Raw genomic sequence first — 9,299 nt, forward strand, 5'->3', positions numbered from 1 at the left:
GCAAAGCTTCTGAAGCGTGATCATCGAACAATCAAGCGTTTCATTCAGAATAGTCAACAGGGTCGCAAGAAGCGTGTGGAAAAACCAAGGCGCAAAATAACTGCCCATGAACTGAGAAAAGTCAAGCGTGCAGCTGCCAAGATGCCACTTGCCACCAGTTTGGCCATATTTCAGAGCTGCAACATCACTGGAGTGCCCAAAAGCACAAGGTGTGCAATACTCAGAGACATGGCCAAGGTAAGAAAGGCTGAAAGACGACCACCACTGAACAAGACACACAAGATGACGGCGCGTGAACAACGCGAGGCTCAGTGTCTCTCCAGAATCTGCTATTTAGCGGTTTTTTATCTACTTTTAACCGGATTATTCGTCCAGAATTGCTGTGCGTTGCTGACCTACAGCAGACAGGAGCTTCTGGACATCTGGACTCACAACTCCAACAGTTTTATCGCCGATCTCCGACTCATCCCAGAGATCTCCAGAACACCGGAGGACTCCCCGGCCGGGGAGAGTGGGCATATTCTGATAATTTATGATATTATAATTCTGATAATTTATCAGTACTGACTTCATCAGAATTGTGAGCATCGCAGCAGATGCCTTTGTGTGAAAGTAACTGAGAATAAAACACAGAAAAACATGAAGGAGATTTTCCTGGTCTGGCTTTTTATAGCAGATAACCTTAAAATATTCTACAATGTACTGCATATAAAGTTTAAATTTCTTCAGTATTGAACAACAGAAAAAACAGGCTTTCTTGTTCGAGGTCATTTAAGTGAAAAAAAGAAAAAGAAAAGAAAAAGACAGCAACCACAGCGCTGTAAACAACGGTAGACTGGTGGGTAATAAGCGAATGAATAATACAGAAAACAGAGATTGGAGACGGGAAACTGTTCTTGAAGTACAGAGAGAGATAGAGAGAGCTAGCTGTGCATGAAGTGCCATTTTAATAGTCGTGGAAGCAAAACAGCAAAATTCAGCTCGGTGAATTTTGGTTGGAGAGACAAAACCTGCAGCTCAGAATCAGCGCAAAAAGACGTAAACACAGCGCGGACCGGACGCATCAGGATCGCTAAGCACCGACAGCGTGTCCGTCTACAGGCCGTCGGGTGAGAAAGCCGAGAAAGACAAAGTTAATTCTGATGCGTCGGGTCTGTGCTGTGTTTACGTCTTTGTGTGGAATCCGTGTACCTGCTCTCATTTGCTGTTTGGTTGTTGTTGAACTGGTTTTGTGAGCTTTAATCTGAGAATCTGGCGTTTCTGGCAAAACAGTTATATTTAAAAGTCGATTCAGGATTTAATGAATCGATATCGCTTTATTCAAGCTACTCACCTCCCACGTCCACCTGCACTTTCAACTGGACCACGGCCAATCAGAGAGGTCCCGCCCCTGACTATCTCTGATTGGTTTAGTCCACGATAGGGGCAAAATGTGTGTCTGTTGTTGACCACAGGGAAGGTTGCAGATTTTTTTTTTTTTTTTTTTTTTTTTTTTTTTGCTACCCGAACAGTTGGTCGCACAGGTGCAACCAAATTTTTTTTTTTAGTCGCACCACTGAAAAATTGGTCGCACTCTAGAGCCCTGGAGCGTGTTCTGGGGAGCTTGCAGGAGTGCTGACAGACATATTCAGTCTGTCCTTGGCCCACGCTGTGGTACCGGCCTGCTTCAAATCCACCTCCATCGTCCCGATACCCAAAAACTCCAACCCATCTTGCCTCAATGACTACCGCCCAGTAGCACTCACCCCCATCATCACTAAGTGCTTAGAGCAGCTGGTCCTAGCACACTTCAAATCCTGTCTCCCCCCCACCCTGGACCCCCACCAATTCGCATACCGCCAGAACAGGAGCACAGAGGATGCTTTCTCCATCGCACTGCACTCTGTCCTCTCACACCTGGACAACAACAACACCTACGCCAGAATGCTGTTTATAGACTTCAGTTCAGCATTCAATACAATCCACCCCTCACAACTCATCAGGAAACTGACAGACCTGGGCATCAGTTCCCTCATCTGCAAATGGTTACTGGACTTCCTGACCAATCGCCCCCAATATGTCCGGCTGGATAACCACTGCTCATCAACCATCACAATGAACACCGGTGTACCACAAGGCTGTGTGATGAGCCCTTTCCTCTACTCCCTCTTCACCCACGACTGCAGACCTGCTGATGGTTCCAACACCATCATTAAGTTTGCAGATGACACCACGGTGATTGGCCTCATCAGTGACAACGATGAGGCCGCCTACAGGGAGGAGGTGGATCGTCTGGCTGAGTGGTGCGACACAAACAACCTGCTGCTTAACACCGAGAAGACCAAGGAGCTCATCGTGGACTACAGGAGGAATGCTGACCCACATCCACCCATCCACATTAAGGGGATGGCTGTGGAGCGTGTGAGCAGCTTCAAGTTCCTGGGAGTCCACATCTCCGAGGATCTCACCTGGTCGACCAACTGCTCCAAGCTGGTCAAGAAGGCTCACCAGCGCCTCTTCTTCTTGAGGACTCTGAGGAAGAACCACCTGTCCTCAGACATCCTGGTGAACTTCTATCGTTGCACCATCGAGAGCATCCTGACCAACTGTATAACAGTCTGGTACGGGAACTGCTCTGCCTCGGACCGGAAGGCGTTGCAGAGGGTCGTGAAAACTGCCCAGCGCATCGCCGGAGCACCACTTCCTGCCATAAAAGACAGCTACAGGAAGCGGTGTCTGAAAAGGGCTGGGAAAATCATCAAAGACCCCAGTCACCCATCACATGGACTCTTCACCCTCCTGCCCTCTGGGAGGCGCTACAGGAGCCTCCGGACTAAGACCACCAGGTACCGGAACAGCTTCTTCCCCACAGCTGTCAGACTCCTGAACTCTGCCTCCTGACATCTGACCCACGTTAACTTATGGACTCAACATACACACACCCACAATGGACAACTGTACCCTATTAGAATCACCTTGTTGTTGAATTGTGCTATACAAATAAATTTGCCTTGCCTTGCCTATTTCAGGAAGCCGGTTTAGAAAACTCAGAGTGAAAAACGATACTCAGGGTTGAGTAACCCCGAAATGTCCAACTCGGAATATTCGGTTTCAGAAAAGCTGATAACAAGTAGTTCAATCAACGCAGAGTTGCTTTAACCCCAAGTTAAGCACACGCACGAGGATACATAAAGCCCTGATTAGTGGAGCACAGATTAAGCGAGTCACCATGGAGACGGAGGGAAAGAAGGCGCAGTCAATGTATTTTACAGCGCTTGAGGCCGAAATTCTGATGGCAGCATATGCCGATAACATGCAAATTTTGCAGAAAAAAAGTAACACAGCCTCAGCTGCAAAAGAAAGGTAGCATGCATGGCAAAACATAGCCGACAGAGTCAATGCGTGCGTGTTAATATAAACATTGATCTAGGGATTTCCACCCATTTAACACGTTATTTTATTGTGTGGATGCCCTCAATGGGCATCCACACTATTGAGTTCCTGTTTCTCTTTATTCTTTATTATTCCTGTCGCTTCCGTACGTTTTTTGAGTTCAAACTACTCCCTCAGTTTTCAGCCGATTTTCTCCGTTCAAACTCTAAACTTTTCTGCTCTTTCTGCTAATGCCGGCTATATCTTTTGGTGTTTATTACTATAATACTTTTTAAAATATTACACTTTTTTCCTTTAATTTGTCCCATTGAAATGAATGGAAAACTTCCACAATTCTGCTAAAACTTTCTTGTCTTTGAAACTTAACTGCATGCTCATACTTTCACCTAGAAACTCCATTCAAACTTTAAAATGTTCTCAAATGATTGGGCTATTCGTGTATGATTCAGCTTTTTCAGATCTTCTACCGTTTTCATCTTATCTCTCTTTAAGTCTTCAGTTGCAAAATTGTGATTTTTCAGAAAATACATGCGTTGCTATGGTTGCTATGCAATTAACTCAGAGGGGACAGTGAAACTGTTTGAATTTTCTTTTCATGTCCAAACAACTTCTTGCTACTCACTCAATTTTCACTCAAGCCTCACAAATTATACATCAAAACGTAGGTATTTTTGCTGGCTTTCAGAAAATGTCACTATCATTGTTGTGGGATTTATAGAATTTTGGCAAATCTCCTCAGATCAACACATGGTCAGAAAACTCTCCATATAAAGTCAATGGAGAGTTTGTTCAAAATCACCGCTGGATTTCTCTAATGAGAGGCATTTTCAAATTGTCATATCTCCTTAACGAAGCAAAGTCAAGACATATGGCTTGTCCCGATATATCTTCAGACACTCCTGATGCTCACAATTCAAGAATTATTTTCTCACCTATTACCGTTCTGAGATGAGTTGGACTTGTTTGAGGGTAGGAAATTTGTCCCTCGCTCAGATTTCATCAGATTTCAAATTCTGGAAATGAGGCACTTTTTTCTCTTGTCATATCTTTTTGATGGATTTCCACAGAGCCCTGAAAATTTCCATGACTGTTCACCAAAGCCTGCTGTTTTTTACGGTGAAAGAATGATTTTGATGCTCCATATAGATCTAGAGTCACCAAAGGTTGTTTGAGAGCAAGTCAAGGCAGTTTTTGCTTCGCTCTACTCAGTTACAGTGTATTACAAGTCATATATCTTTAATAATTTATATTTTATCTCTGAATTATGAAGACCTGAAGATTCCCCCATCTCTTCTGAACAAAACAATGTCTGAATGACCGTTCTAGCCTCTACGGTTAGGAAATTATGGCCATTTGTTCGAGGGGAATCCTGAATGTCAGAAATACACTGAAGAAAACTCACACCTCTCTCTGTGTCTGTGTGTGTAAGGGCTGACTACAGCAGGTGCAGCTAATTTAACTGACCTACATATACCAAGCCCAGACTCTCAACAGCTCCTGTTCCCTTTACTGTCTATGTATGTGTGTCTGTGTATCAGTATTTCTCCTATGTTTAAGTATTACTCCTCAATCATAGTATTTCTGCTAAAGCAAAGTACTTCTACTACATCTTAGTACTTCTGTTAAATCATAGTATTTTTGAAAAATCATAGTATATTTGCCAAATCATGGTATTTGTGCAAAATCATGGTTTTGGGGCCAAATCATAATATTTCTGTTATTTTATAATATATGTGATGAATATAGTATATGTGCCAAATCATAGTATTTATCCCAAATCATAGTATTTATGCCAAATTACAGTATTTCTGCTAAAACGCAGAAATAGTATCTTTTAGCAGGAATTTCTACCAAAAGATAGTACTTCTGCTAAATCAGAGTATTTCTGCCAAATCAGAGTATTCCTGCCAAATCATAGTATTTGTACTGAAACATAATACTTCTGCCCCATCATAGTATTTGTACTAAATCATAGTACTTGTGCCAAATCATAGTATTTGTGCCAAAGCATCGTATTTGTATGGAGTCACAGTATTTCTTCTAAATCATAGTATTTCAATCAAATCTCAGTAGTTGTTGTTAAACCGCAGTATTATTGCCAAATCATAGTATTTGTACCCAATCATAGTATTTCTGCTAAATCATAGCATTTGTGCCAAATCATGGTATTTGTGCAATAACATAGTATGTCTGCAAAACCATAGTATATCTCTTATGTTATAGTATTACTACTAAGGCATAGTACTTGTGCCAAATCATAGTATTTGTTGCACATCATAGTATTGGAACCAAAACATAGTATTTGTCCCAAAGCATCGTATTTGTATGGAATAATAGTATTTCTTCTAAATCATAGTATTTCAATCAAATCTCAGTAGTTGTGTTAAAACACAGTATTATTGCCAAATCACAGTATTTCTGCCAAATCATAGTATTCCTTCAAAATCATAGTACTACTGCAATTTCATAGTATTTGAGCAAAATCATAGTATATGTGCAAAAACATTGCATTTCTGCAAAATCACAGTATATCTGTTATTTTATAGTATTACTACTAAGGCATAGTATTGCTGCCAAATCATAGTATTTGTACTAAATCATAGTACTTGTGCCAAATCATAGTATTTGTTGCACATCATAGTATTGGAACCAAAACATAGTATTTGTCCCAAAGCATCGTATTTGTATGGAGTAATAGTATTTCTTCTAAATCATAGTATTTCAATCAAATCTCAGTAGTTGTGTTAAAATGCAGTATTATTGCCAAATCATAGTATTTGTACCCAATCATAGTATTTTTGCCAAATCGTGGTATTTGTGCCCAATTAATAATTCTGTTATGTTATAGTATTACTACTAAGTCGTAGAATATCTGTTATGTTATAGTGTATCTGCGGAATATAGTATGTGTGCCAAATCGTAGTATTTATACCAAATCACAGTATTTGTGCTAAAACATAGTATTTCTGCCATATTGTGGTATTTGTGAAAAAACATTGAACTGTTATGTTATAGTATTACTACTAAGTCATAGTATTTCTGCGTTGTTATAGTATTTGTGCTAAAACGTAGTATCTCTGCCAAGTCATAGTATTACTGCTATTTCATTCTATTTAAGCGAAATTACAGTGTTTCTGCAAAAACATTGCATTTCTGCTAAATCATAGTATTTCTATAATCTTATAGTACTTGTACTCAATTATAGTATTTGTACCAAAACATAGTATTACTGGTAAAACATAGTATTCCTGCCAAATCATAGTATTTTTACTGAGACATAGTACTTCTGCCCCATCATAGTATTTGTACTAAATCATAGTACTTGTGCCAAATCATAGTATTTGTGCCAAAGCATTGTATTGTATGGAGTCATAGTATTTCTTCTAAATCATAGTATTTCAATCAAATCTCAGTAGTTGTTAAAACGCAGTATTATTGCCAAATCATAGTATTTGTACCCAATCATAGTATTTCTGCTAAATCATAGCATTTGTGCAAAATCATGGTATTTGTGCAAAAACGTAGTATGTCTACAAAACCACAGTATATCTCTTATGTTATAGTATTACTACTAAGGTATAGTATTTCTGCCAAATCATAGTATATGTGCAAAAACATACTATGTCTGCAAAATCACAGTATATCTGTTATTTTAAAGTATTACTACTAAATCACAGTATTTCTGCCAATTCATAGTATTTGTACTAAATCATAGTACTTGTGCCAAATCATAGTATTTGTTGCACATCATAGTATTGGAACCAAAACATAGTATTTGTCCCAAAGCATCGTATTTATATGGAGTAATAGTATTTCTTCTAAATCATTAGTTTTTTCAATCAAATCTCAGTAGTTGTGTTAAAATGCAGTATTATTGCCAAATCATAGTATTTGTACCCAATCATAGTATTTTTGCCATGTCATCGTATTTGTGCCGAATCATGGTATTTTTGCCAAATCGTGGTATTTGTGCCCAATTAATAATTCTGTTATGTTATAGTATTACTACTAAGTCGTAGACTATCTGTTATGTTATAGTGTATCTGCGGAATATAGTATGTGTGCCAAATCGTAGTATTTATACCAAATCACAGTATTTGTGCTAAAACATAGTATTTCTGCCATATTGTGGTATTTGTGCAAGAACATTGAACTGTTATGTTATAGTATTACTACTAAGTCATAGTATTTCTGCGTTGTTGTGGTTTTTGTGCTAAAACGTAGTATCTCTTCCAAGTCATAGAATTACTGCAATTTCATAGTTTTTTTAGGAAATCTGTTATAGTATTTCTGCCAAATCATAGTATTTGTGTGAATTTGTATACTGTAAATCACTGTATTATGTAGTGGCTAAGTAGGGGGCTGACTGTTTACTAAGTGCATCAGTGTAAATAGGTCATCTCTTGTGTTGGAGTGCCCTCTTGTGGCGCCTTTTGGGTAGTGCCTTAGTAAACGTGAACCCTGTAAGAAGTGGTATCAGACTGATTTGTAGTGGAGGAATTTGTTGCCAGTTTTCTTAATCTTTAATCTGTATGCATTTTGTAATGCATACCCTGTTCTTAATCATAGAAACCACACCATATCACCTCTCCACATCCTCCTACTGTATGCCATACCTCCCTGTACCATCCATCTGACCGCCAATAAACTCCACCTGTGGTAATCTAATCCCTGGATGTCAGCCTCTCCTTCTGACCGAGGATAGTTACTATTGCAGCACCACCCAGCATTAAACTGACGTACACCATTCTGTACAATAGTATTTGTGCTAAAAAGTAGTATTTCTGCCAAATCATAGTATTACTGCTATTTCATACTATTTAAGCGAAATTACAGTGTTTCTGCAAAAACATTGCATTTCTGCTAAATCATAGTATTTCTATAATTTTATAGTACTTGTACTCAATTATAGTATTTGTACCAAAACATAGTATTACTGGTAAAACATAGTATTCTTCCAAATCATAGTATTTGTGCCAAAGCATAGTATTTCTTCCAAATCACAGTATAACTGCACAATAAAGGTTCTTGAGCCACATCAGTGTTTGTGCTAAAACATAGTATTTGTGCCAAATCTTAGTATTTCTTCTAAATCCTAGTAATTCTGCTCAATGATAGAATTTCTGCTATGCTGTAGTACTTTTTTGCTAGATTGTAGTACTTCTGCTAAGTCAAAGTATTTCATGTAAATCACAGTATTTCTACCAAGTCCCAGTGTTTCTGCTAAATCATAAATAATGTTTTAGCACAAGTTGTATGATTTGGCTCAAATACTATAATTTGGCAGAATTTTCTGTGTTTCAGCACAAATGCTATGATTTGGCAGGAAAAAAATATTATTTAGTATAAATACTAAGTTTTAGCAGAAATACTATGTTTAAACTTTAAAAAATTCTGATATTTCTGCTAATGTGTGTTATGACTTTTGACCATTGAAATGAATGGAACACATTATCAATGTGGTCACTGATTTTGCATGCCGGCTTGACCGGTGTTTTAGCTCATTGAGATGAGCAGCCGTTCTCAGACTGGGAGGCCCGGGTTCAAATCCCGCTTATGGCAACATTTCATTCAGTTAACAGTTACACCTTTTTAACTCTTTTCAACACAAATTTCAGCTTTTTCATCCCTTTTCAGCACAATTTTCAGTTTTTTCACCACTTTTCAGCACAAATCCCAGCTTTTTCAGCTGTTTTCAACAAAAACCTCTTTTCAGCAGAATCCTGCTCATTCACCTCTTTTCAGCAGAAATTCTGCTGATTGAACTCTTTTTCAGCCTTTTCACCTCTTATCAGCACAATTCTCAGCCTCTTCTGCTCATTTCAGCACAATTGTCAGTCTCTCCACCTCCTTTTTGTGAGAAAGAGTTTGGCACAGTGAGATGAGTACCTGCCTTGAATACCAGAAAGGCCAGGTTCAAATCCTGC

Source organism: Astatotilapia calliptera, chromosome 3, assembly GCF_964374335.1.
Source record: "Astatotilapia calliptera chromosome 3, fAstCal68.1, whole genome shotgun sequence".
Taxonomy (NCBI): domain Eukaryota; kingdom Metazoa; phylum Chordata; class Actinopteri; order Cichliformes; family Cichlidae; genus Astatotilapia; species Astatotilapia calliptera.